We start from the raw sequence: 19,461 nt of genomic DNA, 5'->3' as shown, positions 1-19,461 counted from the left end.
CTCTTTAGCACCTTGTTACAGTTTTGTGGCAGTTGGTATTATTTTGCCACAGCAAAAAAACAGTGCTTGGATTTTGCCTTGTAACAATAAAATAATGTTTATGTGCCTGCACAAAAGCATTACTTGTGAAAAAAATATGGATGGAAATAACGCAACTATCACACATATGGAATTGTACTAATTAGCACCTTGGTCTACTGACCATTGACAAATGTATATGTGTGTATATGTTGCTCATCCCAGTCTTACCCTTAGTAAGACCATATATGTTTTTATAGTGGTAGGACAGTTTATTCTCTGGAGTTGGCTTTATTGCCTTACTATGAAGAATTGCTTTTTTGTATTTTCCATTTTCAGTACCAGGTAATGTCTGCTCTCTTGTAGATGCCCTGTCCAGAGATCTGTCCAACAGTTTTCTCCCTTTTCTCTTTGGGTATGTTGTAGCAACGTGTACAGGCACACCCACAGACCTCAGACCATCATGCGAAGGAGTACCCCATTCTCAGAATCACCTGGAGAAATCTCTACTCAATATACCAATAGTAACGCTGGACTCAAGGCACTCTACCCTCATTTAAAGATTAGGGGTGGTATCACCAACTACAGTTGTGGTCGAGGAAACACCTTTCCCACAGTGAAGACAGACTGCCCACCCAATTTGAGTTCCTTGCCAGCATTGGAGGCTTTTTCTTTCAAGATGGATGCCAGAGTGGGGGGAGTTCAAATAGTCAACCACAGCGATATCAACAACAGTCAGAAACGCCCTGGATGATTCATCTCTTTGTAGTGTGGTCAGTTTTACGTATATTTTGTGCATTAGCTTCAGGCCTTAGGCATCTGTGCACTTTGCCCTAAATATATTTTATTCATTTGCTAACAGCTTAGAGCCTCTGTGCACTTTGCTCTAAATGCTTTCTATTAGGCTTCGTACTGTTATTTTACAGAATAGCCAGTTCTACGGTGTTGTTTTTTATTCATATCACACTGTTTTGCCTACTTCAGCACTGGAGTTCTTCATAACATATTCACTCTGTGCTTTAGTCAAGGATACAGTCTGGTACATTGCCGATAGACGTGGTAGGAGTCTAGACTTGCCATTCCTGCGTAGGAACATTTTGTGATCACGATGACATGTTAGTTATAAAATCACTTCCTTGTCCCAATACATGCAAGAGGGAGATTCCGACCAGGGAACCACAACTAGACGCTGACTGCCTCGTTGCAGATGCTGAACCAGATCACAGGCCTTTGCTCAGGTATGAGTGTGTCCGTCTCCCTAGTGATACAGAAAGGCAAGCTGAAAGCTTAACATGCTGTGCTCTAAATAGAACAAGCAGAGGGAGAGTAGAAACGGTTAGGAATTATGATAGCTTTATTTCTATGTTTTACTCTCCTGGTTACTATATCAATCCTACTATGTTGTATTGTTCTGGTTATTGCGGCTCACGCCTTAATATCTAAAATACAGTCGTTTTATTAAAACATTATATAAAACTTATACTGTCTTTGTCATTTGTATATGAGACCATATTGTGAATGAGAGAGTTGGTTTGGATCTGAGTGACCACGACTTCCCTGAGAAGTTCCAAAGATGTCATGCGCTCGGCTGCCCAATCATTTCTTCCCCGTGGGAGAAATGAGGCACTGCTAGTTAGCCGGAGCAACAACCGGATTTAGGGTGACAGAGTTCCTTACACGTGGGTCAGACTCAGTCCCCCACACCGTTATCGATCCTGCTGCCTAGAAATCCAGTAGTCTCATTTAGGATAATGAGAGCCCACGCGACATGGCGCCGCCAACGTTTGGTCTGGCTCTAATGTTTGGGTCTGACTGACTCTCTCGGTCTCGTATATATTTTGACTCCTCGGTTCCGTATGCGGAGACGTCCGTGGGGCTGAGGGTTTCCGCCACCACAGGTTGGGTACATCCTATTACTGAGTGGTTGGTTGTTCAAGCTTGAACTTTGAAAGGAAATACCCCGATATTGGTGTGCCTTCTCTGTCCTAGAGCCATTATTGATATACTAATGGCGAATCCAGTTGTAATAAATATACCGCTTAATATGCGATTGCCGCTCACGGGTCATCTGATAGCACATGGACTGATGGTCCAGGGGGGTCCGGTCACTTTTGTGGTGGACGCCCATGCAGCCTATAGAACAGAACTTTTTTATTCTTGGGTCATATTTCCAGCAGCTGATGGGGGTACAAATACTTTTCACGAATATACTGTTGCGAATGTCCCTGGACAATACAGGGCTTATGCATACTTAGAAATACCTTTATCTTATCAAGAACACCATAATTGGCTTGATGGCGCTCTCCCACATTCAGTAACACCAGTAAGGTTAGGTCCGTTGAGTAATGATGGTCCGACCTGGCCTTTATTGGCTACATATACACCATATCCTGGAGTGGCAAATGTGGCAGTGGCTGAAGTGCGTCGTTTATACTGTATGTGGAATTAACTGCAACGTACAGACGATTAGTTCAGTTTGTGATGCAGACATTAAATACTAATGCAGCGCGTGCTGCTCCAGCTCACCCACATGCGGTGGTGCCGGGAATAAATCCGGCCACTGTACACTCTGTAATGGGCAAAGTACCGGCTAAACGTGAGGAGACTCCATTTTGGCTGGCGCAAAAAATGAATACGCTGGAAGCAGTATTTCCTCATACGGTGAAGAACCAGAACCTTATGGGCCTGGCGGCGCAGGGTACGCCTGAAATCTCCTTGGATTCACCTGCCTCAACTAACAGAGACACGGGACACTCTGTCAGGCGTAAAAGATCAGATTTTATTAGCTGCAGCTAGTACAGTTGTCCAAGAAGTACACAAGGTATGTTCTCAGGAGACTGCCACTTTACTTTGTGGCGCACAATCTTATATACCGTATAAAAACCATTTATTAACTACATACACTCCCAGAACACATAGAAAGGAGCCAGTAAGAATAATGTAAATATAGAACAGAGCCAATAGAAATGTCGGAAAACAAGACAGCACCAATAGAAGGAATTGGAAAACAAAGTATCAAGTGACTTAAGGTTGCCTCCCCTCCAGCTGTGTTTGTCACCCCTCCCTTGAACTAATTCATTAACCGATCCACAACGAAGTTGCATGTGGTGCGATAAGTTTGTGTGCGTTTGGAGGACAGTTGTGAAATGAGAGAATACTAGCAAAGGACAGCGAAGGCCAGACGATAAGATAAGATCGGCGGAGAATAGTGTGAGCCTACAGATAGTTGAAACAAGGATTAGAAAACCAGACAGGGATTAGTGTACTCGGTCAGACCTTAATACCAGCCTTGTAAAGATAGAGGCAGAAGGCTGTTTTGAACACCATGTTGCAGAATAAGCAGAAAAGGCAGAATGGACTTCGTTCGCTGTGCTGCCTGAGTGAAGGCAACATAAAATGGCGGCGGGCCACAAAATGGCGGGTCGATACGATCGTATTAAAAATCGAATTTCCTCAGACCCTCCTTTTGCCAGAACTCAGGCAAGATACACAAACTCATGTTAATCTGAGTCGATGTCTATGGCCATGAGGTCATCAAGCTGTTGCTGTACCATCATTTTGATATTCTCTGCTCTTTGTGACTTGGGTTTGGGAATACATGCAGTAGCACATAGGTTGCAGATGGCAGGACCGCAGTGCATACAAAGACAACAAGAGAATATAAAAGCTAAAATTACTCCAAAGAATGTCAATACCTTCCAACCCCATTTGGACAGTAATCCGCAAAACCACTCTGAAAAGGACCAATCTCCTTCGTCCTGATGAATCGACTCGGAGATTATGTGTAACTTAGAGATAGCTTGGTATACTGTCGGAGCGTCATTAGGTATGAAAATACAGCAACTTGATCCGATCAATTTGCATACTCCACCACGGTCCGCAAGAACAAAGTCTAAGGCAACACGGTTCTGCAAGGTCATAAGACGATCAGCCTGTAGTTCAGCTGTAATGTTACTTAAAGCTCCTACAGTGATGTCTATGGTGGTTTCTACGACACGAACCAATTGCCTTATATTTCTGCTGTTGGCCATTGGACCCCAGAAGGGAAGAAATCCTTTGAGGAAATCTCCTCCCTCTTGTCCTGCTGTGTCTTTCGAATCCACAATCCCTCTGCCATATCTATTTTTATGATGGTTCGCAGGAGCGGTGTATGTAGGGGGAAGAAGAAAGGCTATATAACAAGTACCAGAGAAATCAGCTGGCAACCATGTATAAGCCCTATCGTGGCAAACGAAGTATGTACCTTGAGATGGTACTAACGGCAGTGAATTCAGGGCTGAATAAACATATGTATGGGAACATAAACTTTCTCTTTGTCCGGTGTTTGGAGTTGTACCATTTATTTGCAGACAGAAATTTCCTTGTTGGGGTATGACCCGTATCGGAGGAGATTTTCCTTGCTTAACCTTATCATTGAGGCTGGAAATGTAATTAGTTATGTTCCAATTGGTATATGCTTTTCTTTCATCTATGGAAGCTTCACTTTTTTCCATGATTTTAGCCATAGCTACCATTCCCTTTATCAATAAACTATGACTGAAATCTGAACCAACACTATGTGAACTGACAGGTTGTTTAATTTTACTTTGATATGCATTATTGAAAATGACAAAATAAGCCCAAGCGGAACCTTCATAGGAGAATGGAAGAACTAAATATGGCATTCCTTTTTCTACCGTATGTGGTATGAGTCCACACACCCAACAGTCAGTTGTATTGATCACTAACTGATGTTGATGTAACAACTGGACGAAGGAATTGTTAAAGTATTCAGTTCTTCTGATGAGTTCATACTGGGGAAGAGTGTGAAATAGGTGCGGAGAGATAGTAGAAGAAGATGTAGAGGTAGGAGAAGAGACAACTTTTTGCTGCAGAGTAATAATGATCCAGTTTACAGATGCCAAAAGAATACACAACAATATAATGACGCATAGAGCAATACTACAACGACTACATATTTCTTTACAATTATTCTTTACATTTTTACTTTCTCTTTTATCTAATGTAGCCTCCATCTTTCTAAGTGGATGCTCACGGCAATCTTCCTCAATCACTGTAGTCACGATTATCTACCGTCCTATGACACTGTGAGGTCCTGCAGGCCTATTGCCACTTACTCAGGTCGTAACTAAGACTCCTACCGTGACCCTGCAACCGGGATAGAGTACTACATAGGAGAGAAATTTACAAGTTCTTTGGTCTTGGTCTCAAATTATAGCGTTCCTGTCCAGAGGCAGTCTGGTTTTGAAACAATGTTCCTGGATTTGTCGTGTTCAAGCGACGATGCGATGGTATTGCTTCTTGAAGGATGTCGTCGTCCTCTTTCTCAGAAAGTGTTCCAATTAGACGCGCATCACTGAATGGTACAAATTGCGGAACTTTCTCACTTTCAGAGTCACTGATGCCTCTACGGACCCACTGATCGAAAGGCAAGGGCAAAGGCACTTTCTTGCAGTGCACGGCATGCACCCAGTTTTTCTTTCCTTCGACTTTAACTGCTGTTCTTGTGGTCAAAAGAACCAGGCGTGGCTCTCTCCATCTGGGCTCCAAATTTCTCTGTTGTTGGAAATTTTCCGTGCAGACCCAGTCACCTGGTCGGATGGAATGACCTGGGTCTGTGGAAGCCTCTGGTAGAGCACTCTGAACCTGTTGATGAAGAACACGCAATTTAGTTGTAAGGTCATGCAAGTAGTCAATCAACATCGGGTATGGCAAGTCTGAGTATTTCTTAGGGCGAGGAACTCCCCATACATTAGCTGGGCGACCAAATATCACTTCGTAAGGGCTAAGCCCCAAACGAGAGTGTACTGCTGTTCTGGTGGACAGAAGAGCCAATGGTAAAGCATCAGGCCAATTAAGTCCTGTGCTAGCTTGCACCTTAGCAATTTTAAGCTTCAAGGTTCCATTGTAGCATTCTACTAAACCAGCCGACTGTGGGTGATTCGCCGCGTGGAACTTCTGTTTTATGCCAAGACCTGCACAAACTTTTTGCATGACTTGACCCACAAATTCGCTCCCATTGTCACTCCAGACAATGCGCGGCAAAACAAACCTAGGGAAGAATTCTTTCAAAAGTATTTTGGCAGTTGATAAAGCAGTATTGTCCTTCAGAGGGTAGGCTTCTACCCATCTAGAAAAAGCACATACTACCACCAGAACATATTTGAGGTTGTTACATCGTTCCATGTGAATATAATCGATCTGCAACACCTCAAATGGATATGTTGGAGGAGCAAAATGACCTGCTGGAGTTGGGGTTCCCTTTCCCGGATTGTACATCAAGCAAACAATACAATGTTTTACTACATTATTTGCACACTTTGGGATCCCCTCATTTTGCCACACTGGAGCCAGAAGTTTACATATTCCTTTTGCACTTAGGTGAGCTGGACCATGTGCCATAGTAACTACAGGTAGTACATAAGCATCTGGTAACAGCCAACGTTGATGTTCTGATAATTCAACCCAACATCCCATCTCATCTAACATTCCTGTACTTTCCTTCCACTTTCTCAACTCATTCTCCGTAGCCTCTCCTTGAATTGATTTCACACTCTCTACTGTATCTTCACACATTCCCTTTTCTCTTACGCAGTTTGCGGGACCTGCAACATACATTCGACTTGTGTTGTCTCGGGCTGTCTTTTTCGCTACCTCATCTGCAAATGCATTTCCTCGACCAACATCGTCCACAATCTTTTTGTGTGCACTACACTTCACGATTGCTATCTGAGTAGGCATTGTAAGTGACTCAAGAAGTTCAGTCACTAATTGACCATGTTGTATCTTAGTACCATGGGAAGTAAAGAATCCTCTTTCCTTCCATAAACGCCCAAAGTTAAACGCTACACCAAAAGCGTATTGGCTATCAGTGTACACGTTTACTCTTTTTCCTTTGGATAACACACACGCTCTAGTTAAGGCTATCAATTCAGCTGCCTGAGCTGAATTATGTCTAATGCGTGCTGTCTCCACAATCGTATGCAAAGTAGTAATAGCGTAGGCTGAAACTGTATCTCCATTCGGGAGCTTGAAACAAGAACCATCTACCCATAGTGTTCCATCTGGATTCACTAATGGCGTGTCTTTTAGGTCAATTCTACCCTTAGTCTCTTCTTCAGTACGGAGAAAACAATCATGCTGTTCAGAGACATCTCTCTCTTCTGGAAGAGGCAACAAAGTAGCTGGATTCAGGGTATTACATCGTTTGATGTGTATATGACTAGCCAAAAGCGTCAGCTCATATCCGGACAACCGAGCACTCGTAAGATGCTGCGTTTTTGTCCTATTTAGTAAAGTATCCACTGCATGTGGCACCATAACAATGAGAGTATTATCTAGCACTACTCCAGCAGACTGTCGAATAGAAATTGCTGCTGCCGCTGTTGCCTTAAGACAACTAGGCAATGCTTTAGCTACTGGATCTAACGTAGCTGAGAAATATGCGCATGGTCGCTGTTGATCTCCAAAACGCTGCGTTAAGACTGACAATGCACAACCCTCTCTTTCGTGGACATAGAGCGTAAAGGGCTTACTGTAATCAGGAGTACCCAATACAGGAGCAGAACACAAAGCAATACGCAAATCAGTAAAACTCTTCTGACACTCGTCAGTCCACGGAAGAGGCTGAGGCGTATCTTTTAAAGTTAGCGCCAACAGCGGTTTAGCCAATAAAGAGAAACTCGGAATCCACTGTCTACAATAAGAAGTAATGCCCAAAAAGGCACGTACCTCTCTTTGTGTGGATGGCACTGACATTTGTGCAATTGCCTGAATTCGTTCGGGGGTCAATCGTCGTCCCTCCTTTGACAAGAGATGACCCAAATAAGTCACCTCGCGACAGACATATTGTAATTTAGAAGGAGAAACCTTGTGATTCAGATCAAACAAATGACGCAACAGTGCAACGGTCACGTTTTTGCAAATCTCCTCTGAATCAGCTGCAACTAATAAGTCATCCATGTACTGAATGAGAGCGGCACCGGACGGTAAGGAAAAGGCATCAAGATGACATTTTAGAGCTTGACTGTAAATAGAGGGACTTTCACAATAACCTTGAGGTGCGCGTTTAAACCGGAAGCTTCGGCCTCCGAGGGAAAAACCAAAAATATCTCTACTCTCTTCGGCGATGGGAATACTAAAGAAAGCATTCTTTAGATCAATAACTGAAAACCAAGTCGCTGTAGAAGGTATCATCGTCAACAGAGCAGTGATATCTGGGACTACAGGAAACTGCAGTACGACAATCTTGTTTACCTCCCGAAGATCAATTACAAAACGATAAACAGGAGGCTGAGAAGGATCAGTGCGTTTAAGAACCGGAAGGACAGGACTGTTACATGTATTTCCTCTCGTTTCCTCAACCACACCCTTCTGAATCAAATCATGGACAATTTCCAGAAGTGCTTTCTCACCTTCAGTAGAGATTCTGTATTGCGGAATACGTGGCATTTCAGCATTGGGCTTAAGAGTAACAACATAAGGTGGGATCTCAAGACAACCAACGTCATTCGGACCCGTAGCCCAAAGCGTTTCGGGAAGAGAAAGCAATTCAGGTGGGAATTGATCTTTTGATAAGTACATTGGACTAGTCATTTTCTGTCCTAGAGTGAGGTATACACCAGAAGGTGAACAATATATCGTAGCATGCATTCTTTTTAATAGATCTAAACCCAACAGATTTTCACCACAACCATTCGTCAGAAGAAGCGGAGCTTCTAAATCATAAGGGCCTATTGAAACAGGCAAAGGGCAAGAAACTGGATTGCGAACAGGGGCGCCAGAAAATCCTACAGATACATTCGTTAAGCCAGACAAAGGTGCGCCAGGGAGTTTAGAATGAATGATAGAGCTTCTCATGGCACCAGTATCTAAAAGAAATGGCTCTGAAACACCCATTGTAGTGACATTAACATAAGGTCCATTCTGATCCACTGGAATTGACGTAACCCCCTTACTTTGTCCATGGCTGTCCTATTCAAAATGAAGACTTTCATTCCCTCCTTCAATATACTGATCCTCACTGTAATACTGTGTAGACCTAACATTTTGCTGGTCAAAGTAATTTCCGGAATTTGGAGGAACAAAAGAACGCTGCTCTTGGGTTAGCACACCTCGACCTCTACCTCTATTTGCTGACTGAGGACCACCACGACCTCGTGAAGCAGATGTTGCTCCATTACGCTGCAACAATGCCGGACAACTGTTCTTAAAATGACCTTCCTCCCTACAATAAGCACATTGATTGGGACCTAGCAAAGGTCTTGGAATGAATGGTTCAGGCTTTTGATACAACCTCTGAAACTGCGGAGGCTGTTGAAACTGAGGCTGAACATAACGAGGAGGATAAGCCTGTTGCAAGAGAACTTTAGTTTTTAATTCTTTCGTCTTTTTCTCTTGTTTTTCCCTTTCTTCTTTGTCTCTATTTTCATAATATTGTGCAGTAGCCAATATCTGGGCGGAAGAAGAAACTGCCCATGAACTCTCGGAGTCTTTTAGCTTGTGTGATAGTTCAGGAAGCAAGTTATATACGAACTTATCCACAAATAATCGCTGTCCCCCTTCTGTAGCCATATCTTGACCACTGTGATCAATGAATGTCTCCTCGAATCGGGTAAAGAAATCGGAAACACTTTCATCTTTCTTTTGTTTACATGCTGCTAGCTTATCCCAATTAACTCTCAAAGCAGGCATCATTGTTTTCATTAATGTAATAATCCTACCAGGGAGTTCTGAGATCAAAGCGTCGGGCTTTGCACCACCTACTTGACCTCTATCTGCGGCAATAATAGCGTTCCAATCGCCGCCTAATTCTTGAGCGTGATCCTCTCTACGAATTTTAGCCCATATTGTCTGTGGAACTACATTTCCCATCAACATGTCAATATCTGCTAGATTCATAGTACATGCATCAACTGTTTGCGACAACTCTTTATAGTAACCAGCAGGATTTTTGCGTGAATCTGGTAGTGACTGTTTAAGTGCTAAAACTTCAGACCTTTTCCAGGGGACATGTATCCATATGCGCTGAAAATGCGCAGGAATAGCTGGATTAGCACCTGCTGCTGCAACTTCTTCCTTCCATATTGGAGAAACCTCTCTCATGGGATAGTTTTTCAGTGCTGTCCTAACTGAAGGATCAGAATCAGGAAAAGTCTGTGAGAACAATAGGGATCTGAAAGAAATAAGTGTTCTGACAGCGTTTTCAACCTTAGGACCCACAATAAGTCCTTTGTCAAAGTCAGCCTGAACATCTAACAGATCCTGTGGGACCGAACCCAAATTCATATCCTCCCATTCTTTAGCGAGAGTATCGCACATAACTTTAAAAACATATCTCTGCGTAAGTGCATTCCATTGCAGAAAGGTGGACATAATATCAGACGTACTATATTGGGGACCCTTCTTGATCCATCTACAAGCAAGTGAGTCCAATTTTTCTCGCTCTTCGGAGTCTGGGAATTGACTACGAGACTGTCTTCGAGAAAAAGCTGGAGACACATTTAAAGCTTCAAAGAAAGGTGATAAGAGACCAGAGACAGTATCTGCAAATCGCTTACGCATAGATGGAGAATTTGACATAAGGATAGGGGACAAGGTATTAGGTGAATTAACTAAAGGAGCATTAGGAATTGCCAAAGGAACAGAAGGCAAAGGAGTTAAAGGCAAAGCTGGCATAGGCAATACTTGAGGAGGCAAATGTGGAAAAGCTGGAGCAGGCGGAAGCACAACTGGCGGCTGAACAGGCTGTAACATCGGGGGTGCATTAGCACCTTGTACATAGGGCGGAGGCAATTTCAATAAGTGGGACATTAAGGAATCTTCCTCAAAATCTTTTCTCTTATCAAGGGAAGAGATAGGCAACGTCGGATAGCATTTATCTATTGCCATTCGATGCTGTCTGTCTGAAATTTCCATTGCATTATCTATTTCATCATCTTTGAATTGCTGAGCAGCCTGTATAATCGTCATTCCCTGTGTTTTCCTATCTCATTTCGCTTGTTTAATTTCTCTCTGTTTGGCTTCCTTACGCCAAAGGCGAAAAGAGTCAAACATTGCCGGCCGGGCTTTTCTTTTAAATAACGTTGCTTCTAAATTATCTAGCACATCAGTTTCGAAACTACCATTTTCTGGCCATTTTAAAACACCATCTTTCTTTGTATATCGGGTCCATGTCTTATTAAAGGCAATAGGACCAACACCATGTTTAGAATAGAGCTCATATGTGGGAGTTCCAACCGAAGGAATCGGACAGGAGTCCTCAAGCTGGGAGTCCCTATTACAACCAAAGCAACAAAGTTTTCCAAACTTAGTCAGACCAGACATCTCACGATTTTTACTGGCTGTTCACAAACATCAAGGGGGTAAAACTTTCAGTTTACACAGCACAAATGCACTTACCCCTCGGCTTTGGCCACTGCAATGGCCAAATCTAAGGACCTAAGGACAAAACAAAGACCAAAATTTGTGGGCGCGACCCACCAAATACTTAACTAAGGATGTCTTCTTACACCAACAGAGGCCCGTCTATCGTCTCGCTTTACCATACATCATCAAAGAAAGGGCCAAGGCAGGGCGGCAGTCAGGGCAGCAGTCGTCAGTAGCCGTCAGGAAGGAGTAACCGCGCTGAAAAAGACCTTCGGACCACTTCGACATACAGGGGTCGCTTGACGTGGCTCGCGATTCCTCCAGAATTTTCTTGCGGGGTTCCTCACGACCTTCAGGCAGAACCGGTACCGCTGAAGCCGCCCCACGTTGGGCGCCAGTTGAAGAACCAGAACCTTATGGGCCTGGCGGCGCAGGGTACGCCTGAAATCTCCTTGGATTCACCTGCCTCAACTAACAGAGACACGGGACACTCTGTCAGGCGTAAAAGATCAGATTTTATTAGCTGCAGCTAGTACAGTTGTCCAAGAAGTACACAAGGTATGTTCTCAGGAGACTGCCACTTTACTTTGTGGCGCACAATCTTATATACCGTATAAAAACCATTTATTAACTACATACACTCCCAGAACACATAGAAAGGAGCCAGTAAGAATAATGTAAAGATAGAACAGAGCCAATAGAAATGTCGGAAAACAAGACAGCACCAATAGAAGGAATTGGAAAACAAAGTATCAAGTGACTTAAGGTTGCCTCCCCTCCAGCTGTGTTTGTCACCCCTCCCTTGAACTAATTCATTAACCGATCCACAACGAAGTTGCATGTGGTGCGATAAGTTTGTGTGCGTTTGGAGGACAGTTGTGAAATGAGAGAATACTAGCAAAGGACAGCGAAGGCCAGACGATAAGATAAGATCGGCGGAGAATAGTGTGAGCCTACAGATAGTTGAAACAAGGATTAGAAAACCAGACAGGGATTAGTGTACTCGGTCAGACCTTAATACCAGCCTTGTAAAGATAGAGGCAGAAGGCTGTTTTGAACACCATGTTGCAGAATAAGCAGAAAAGGCAGAATGGACTTCGTTCGCTGTGCTGCCTGAGTGAAGGCAACATAAAATGGCGGCGGGCCACAAAATGGCGGGTCGATACGATCGTATTAAAAATCGAATTTCCTCAACGGGACCTCAGGATAAGCATAGAATTTTGACGATGTGTTTGCCGTATGGGATGGTTCCTACGGTGGATCTTTGTAATACTTGGGGCACAGTGTTTGCCGCTCTCTATACTACAGCACACGGTACACCGACTTTGGCTAATTTGCCGGAGGTGCTTAAACAAATTCAGGATGAATATGGGGCTGCCCCTGCCTTAGATTTAGGCATGCAATTGATGGGTAATTTTGATGCGGTTTCTTCTATTATTTTGAGTAATCTCAAGGGGGAGGCTGTAGCACTAGCAGTGCGAATGCGTCTTCGGGACGTTCCGCAGATTAATCAGGAGCGGGAACTTCCGAGAATAATAGCTGAAACATATTCTAGTATTGGTCGTGATAGCCTAGGGGCTCGACCGCAGAAGCCACAATTGCAGGGTAAAAATAATAAGGATAATTCTAAGCAACAGCAACCTGAGGATGCGAAAAAGCGCTGGGATAAGAAGCAGCAAACACCTAAGAAAGATGGTGTGCAGTCTCCGCAACCGGAGACCCCACAAAATAAGTATAATCTCAGGAATAGGGATACTTTGAAGACGCCTGATAGATATCAATATACTGATACGCGCCAATCTCGTTCCTTTCAGGACTCCTCGGAGAAAAGAAGTGAGAGAGGTGGGCGGTCAGAGCGGAGGACGGAGTACGTGAAACCGAGACAGGATTCACAACGCTCAGCGGAGGTTTCTAATAAACAAGAAGAGAAACCGCTGCAACAAAAACAGCAGTTTTAAAAGAAGAAAGTGGCAGCAGTCTCAGTTAGACATGCCGCTCAAGATGAGAGTTCTTTTGACGAACAAGACATGGGCGTTAGCGCTGTTAGACAGCGCGGCAGAGGACACAATAGTTCGCCGGAGTCTTCTAGAGCATCTGGAGGCGAAAGCAACTGATGACTTCATACAAGTCGAGACGGCGGATATGCGAGTCTCTGATCCTGATCAAGTATATCTTGTGACTCTACGATTAGAAGGGGACATTGACCGCGTTGTACACGCCATCTTTTGGGACCATATGGTGAAATCATATGATGTCCTGTTGGCCGAACAAGATTGGCCACCTGACTTTGTTCGCGACTGTCCAGTAGGGGAGGAGGTTATTGCGCCTTCCTTTTCACCACTTGTTCCGAGAGAACTAGCGGAGTCATATGGTAAATCATGGGCTCTAGCACAAGCCCCCGCCCTATATAGAAATAATGTGGGGTGGGATAAACAATCACCTTATCATGTCATTCCCATTAAAGGAGAACCTCAGCCACAGCCGCAATATCCTATTAAATTTGATGCAAGGGCATCGGTTCGGAAAATTCTTACACAATTGGAGTACCAAGGTGTGATTGAGCCTTGTATCTCGCCGATGAATAATCCCTTATTTCCGGTTGCTAAACCGGACCATTCCTATAGGATAGTGGTGGATTACAGACATTTGAATAGTCATACACGCACATATGCAATACAAAATTCACATAGCGCTGCGCTTATGAATAATATAGTGCGTAAAAAATACAAAACAACCTTGGATATCTCGAATTGATTTTTCTGCCAGAATATAGCACCCGAAAGTCGGGACTATACCAGTTTCAGTGCGTTTGGCTCTCAGAAAAAGTTTTGTCGTTTACCTCAGGGGTATAAGAATAGCCCAGGACTGTTTTCGGCTCGTGTGACTGAACTTCTGCACGAGTTGGACCCTGAGGCGTTATCATATGTTGATGACATTTATTTGACGGACAATGAGATTCTACAACATCTCAGTCGCGTATCGCGCATTGTTGTGGGTTTTGCTGATATTGGTTATAAGTTTAATTTTAAGAAATCGAAGATTGCCTTCCTCAGTGTTATTTTCCTGGGATATGAGTTATCGAGTGAGGGCAAGAGCCTGGTCCCACATTTTTTGGAGAAATGTGCTTTACTGCAGCCTCCTAATACGGTTCGGAAGCTCCAGTCTTTGTTGGGGTTTCTGAATTTTGGCAGAACTTACATTCCTGATTATGCTACACGTATAAAACCCTTATATGAACTGATTCGCCCGAATTTTTCAAGTAGAGTTTGGACGATTGAGCATACACACATACTGCGAGAGCTGCAGAATGATCTCTTAGCGGTTAAACATTTACACACACGGGACAATAAAACTCATTTGGTCATCAGGGTGATTCCTGGGGCTGTTGGATTTACGTATGTCACCTTTAATGAAGGGGAGACAGTCCCGATAGCATACAAGTCCCACTTGTATTCTGCTGCAGAACAACGTTTTGCACAGACTGAGAAAATTCTCACTGCAGTACAGATGGCTGTGATCAAAGAAAGACCGCTAGCCCAGGGCCAACGCATTATTGTCGTTTCCCCAATTCCGGCCTTGGAGGCTGTTACAAAAGCGAGTGTTCCTAATTCGAAAGCTTTACACCCGCGGTGGATACAATGGGCTACGTCTTTGGCGGCCACTGATGTGGATTACATATTTGACCCTAAGCTGCAGACTCAAGAATTTCTTCAATATGAAATAGAGTACCCGGTTCCTGCTGGCACATTGCCTATTGACCAATATGAAGTGGTCATGTATACCGATGGCTCTGCGCAACCGGCGGTTGGGACTAAACAACAGTATTCTGCTGCATGTGCGGTGGTGAGCGGGACTATGGAGGGGGGAGTCTTCTGCCCCCGACATACTTATACCAAAACTTTGGGAGATTGCACGGCGCAGCTGGCTGAGCTCAAAGCTCTTTTGTTAGCGTTGGAGCATGCAGAGCCGGCGATATTGACCTTGCTAGTCTGTGACTCCTACTACTGTGTGCAATCCTTCAATGAATATCTGCATTATTGGAAAATGAATGGGTTCAGAGATTCTAAAGGCAACACCATTAAACATAAATTGTTGTGGGGTAAGGTTGCGGGTCTGAAAGAGACGCTTCCTAAAGTCCATGTTGTACATACACTTGGACACCAGCGCGTTGGAATACACGTTGCTGGGAATACTTTGGCTGATGAGGCTGCAAAGTCGGCAGTGGCTATCGCCACTGTAGCCGCGGTAACTCGTTCGAGTTCAAAACCAGACATAGAGATTTCGGCTGCCATAAAAGCTACGGCTGATGGCATGCCATTTCCTAAAGGATTCCCTTCTAAATATAGTTACTGCTTGAGTGGTGCACTAAATGCTGTTGTTAATATTCCAGGCGTTGGTGTACGTGAGTTACCGAATAAGATTGAGAGACCTCGATTAATTTCTGCAGCGCATGAAGGGGTGTCATCTGCGCATGCTGGTGTGGCTGCCACGATTTCGCTTTTACAGGCCCGTTATTGGTGGCCTGGTCTCTATAAGGAGACAAAGCAGTATGTCCTTTGTTGTGACGTCTGTCAACAAATTAAAGCATCGTCGGCTAGACGCCCACAGCAGACTCCTCTTCTGATATCAAATAGACCATTACAGTGTGTGTACTTGGACCATTGTGGTCCACTGACACCAGATAGTGCATACAAATACATATTGGTTGCTGTAGATTCGTGCTCCAGATTTGTGTGGGTCTGGCCACAGCGCTCAGCTGACGCTCGGACTGTTATTAAGGATTTGCGTATCTTTGTTGATACATTTGCAGTTGCGGCTTTTCATTCGGACCAGGGCCCTGCTTTTGCCTCTAAGGCATTCAGGGACACCATGGCTTCGTTGGGGGTCCAACTCCAATTCTCGTCTCCATTTCATCCCGAGGGAAATTCTGTCGTGGAGCGTTTAAATCGTGATTTAAAGCAATCCTTAACAGCCAGGGTTATAGGTACGGGTCGTAGTTGGCTAGCCCACCTGTATGGAGTACAGAGAGCACTTAATAACTTGCCTAGAAGGTCACTGGGGGGTCGTACTTCATATGAGTGCCTGTTCGGAACACGAATGTATGTTCCTGATCTAGATGGTCCTGGTGTGGAGGCGGCAGAAACGCCCTTTGACATAAATGATCGTGTCACTGTTTTGCAGGATTTACAACAATTCCGTGAAGATAACTCTTCTGCAAGTGCTGCCTCCTCTGGAATTAAGGATGAGCCAGTAACACCTACTGGTTGGATACCCAGGATTGGGGATCTAGTGCGTGAAAAGGTCGCAGTAAAGAAAGAATTTGGTCCTTCTTATCGAGCACCTGTCCCGGTGTTGGGGGTGAGCGGCACGAGAACTGTGATTTTGCCGCCGCTGCAAGGGGCCAAAGGAAATCGTTTTGTTTCCATTGATAATGTCAAGTTACAACATGTGGCCGATTCTGCACAGCAGACCAAGAGGGACACCCAGTAGTTCCGGCATCCCTCTCACTACTGGGGAAGAAGTCCCGCTGCAGGTGATTAGCACCGACCATGTTTCCTCTCCGAGCTTGGGGAGGGTGGAAGATGATCTTGCGATTGTTCCACAGTCGACGATTGATATCGATTCTTTTTCTCAAGTTGCTGTACGTTCTACTGATGTTTCTGAACATGTGATTTATAGCGTACCTAGGAGAGAACCTCCATCAGCTTCCTTGTTCACTGTTGCACCTTTTGCGAGAACTGCCTCTGGCTGCTTCAACGACGCGGATGCGGCTGTATCCAGCTCTTCGTCTTCGCTGTCTTCAATCCGAGGTCCACGTAAGCTACTAAGTTGGCTTAAACGTACATATTTTGTTGTTCCTTGGAACTATTTGTGGCTTTTTATGGCTGTACTGACTATTTTTTTATGGTTGGGATTTGTGGTTACCTTTTTTCTGGTAATACATGGTCATTTTCTTCCTGATCGATCAGACATTGAGCACGTGGAGACTGTGTTGAGACCACATTTTTCGTCTCATATGGTTCGAAGAGACTTATCCAATGTGAACATTTCTGCAATACCAATTCCGGATGGAATTGTGTGAAATAAAGTAATGTTTGATATATATGGTCCCACTGAATTGATTCAAATACCGTATGTTCTTAAGTTATCAATGAATGATATTGTTATTCCAGGCATTGTTTCTGATGATTGGGATGTGAAGACAGTAGATGCTATGCTAAAAGATTTGCAATATTATACTGTCTATGACGATGAAGATGCTTACCAATTTAAAGATAATCATGGTGATATGTTTTGCTACACCTATTATGGACACCACTTTATTCACAAAGCGAGTAGCCCTAAGTCCATCTTTAATTATGTACAATGGGAACATTGCTCGACTCCTCCACAAGGGAGTTCGAAAACGTATAATGATAAATTTGCATATTTTTCTGGGCATGATCAGCGAAACGCTAAGTCTTACTATTTTGAAGTGACACCGTATTCTAATAAGCAAATTTTGTTGACCGATACTAAATTACTGTATTCTAATTCGTTTGTATCTAAACTTTCAGTCGAAGGATTGCCTAGGATACCTGTCCCTTCTAAATTAAATAACTGGCAGCACTATGTGAATGCTACTTTTAGTGAATTTACGCATTGGGTCCAGAATGGTACGCTTAACGCTTCATCGTTACATCCGGGCGGGTGGTTATTGTGGCCTGTAGACACTAATCAGTGTCATCAACGTTTTGTTACCTCTTCTGGGGGGTTCAGGACTAGTAGGGCAGACCCTCGTTACATTTCACCAGAACATGCAGATATAATAACTACATACCGTGTGGGGAAACTTTGTCAACAATGGTTGAAGTACTCCACGCTGGGAGCAGTTAAGTCACACCTCAAGTTACTGTCTAATGGTACTGATTTACAAGATTTCTTGTCAGGTCCCAAGGTGCCCCGGAGAAAAAGGTTCTTATACGAAGTGTATAATGAGTTTTGGAAACTTTCCCAGCAGGAGGCTGCAGCCCGGTTAAGACAGATTGATCAGGAAAATCTGCTGCAGACTTTGTCTGTTGTTGATAATGGCATGCATACCCTTTCTGACCGTGTTTACACGATTGACAGCATTGTCTCTTCTGCTATTGACATTATAAAATCAGACATGTCTTCTTTATATCATGGGCAGAGTCAGACACGATCTATCATGCAGCTGGGTTGGACTCTTCAGACCTTGAAGGCGGGTCGCGTTCCATGGCAGCACATTCGTGCCAGAGAGATCTTTATCTCCTTTAATTTAACTCGTCAACAACAATTGATGGCTAAGAAGGAAGCGACGTATGTTATGTTAAATATTGAAAAGTTGGAGAAACTGCCTTTTACGGTGGCTGAGATTCCGTCAGCTGAGTGGTTGATTCATGGGGTTATTAATTTGCCTATCTCCACTCTGCAATTTACTTCTTGTTTGAAGCACATTCCGATGGGTAGATATGAACTATTGGGTGACAGTTACATACACGAGGTGTGGGAGTTTCCTTTTCAGTACAGATGTGTTAATGGTTTGCGGGAAGTTTTTCTTAGCGGTAGCGAATGCGAAGCTTCTTTTAGCCATTCCATGGTTTGTAAACAGCTGTCCTTGCACGGAGCGTGTAATGCTTCGATTTCTAACTTAGCTTGTTATCTGAAGGGAGTTCCAGTCCCGGTAATTAAAAACACTTTCCAGGTGCTTTCTAATGGCAGTTAAATTGTTCTTAACAGCGAACGCTGCTGTGGCATGCGTGCCGGAATAGTTTACGTCGTTGTCGTCAACAAGGCCGTTACGTGCTGCGGGAATGTGTTGTTTCCCCCTACTGAATTTAGGGAGGTAGCGGACATCTGGCCTCATATTGCTACTTCCAAGGTTGATTTCGACAAGTTGAGTCGGCTGAAAGCTTTATTGTTTCAAAAGCATGTGGCCCTTACATCTGCTAGCGAGACCTACGCACTTCAAGTGGCAAGGTCATCGGCGGAGATACAGTCCCTTTTGAACACTAACTTTCCGAGTCACTTCGGTGAACTTGTGGGACGTATATTTAATGCATCTAGCACTGCTGG

This window comes from Pleurodeles waltl, chromosome 12, assembly GCF_031143425.1.
Source record: "Pleurodeles waltl isolate 20211129_DDA chromosome 12, aPleWal1.hap1.20221129, whole genome shotgun sequence".
Classification (NCBI taxonomy): Eukaryota; Metazoa; Chordata; class Amphibia; order Caudata; family Salamandridae; genus Pleurodeles; species Pleurodeles waltl.
The sequence above is the reverse complement of the archived record's forward strand: the minus strand, read 5'-3'. Positions refer to the sequence as shown.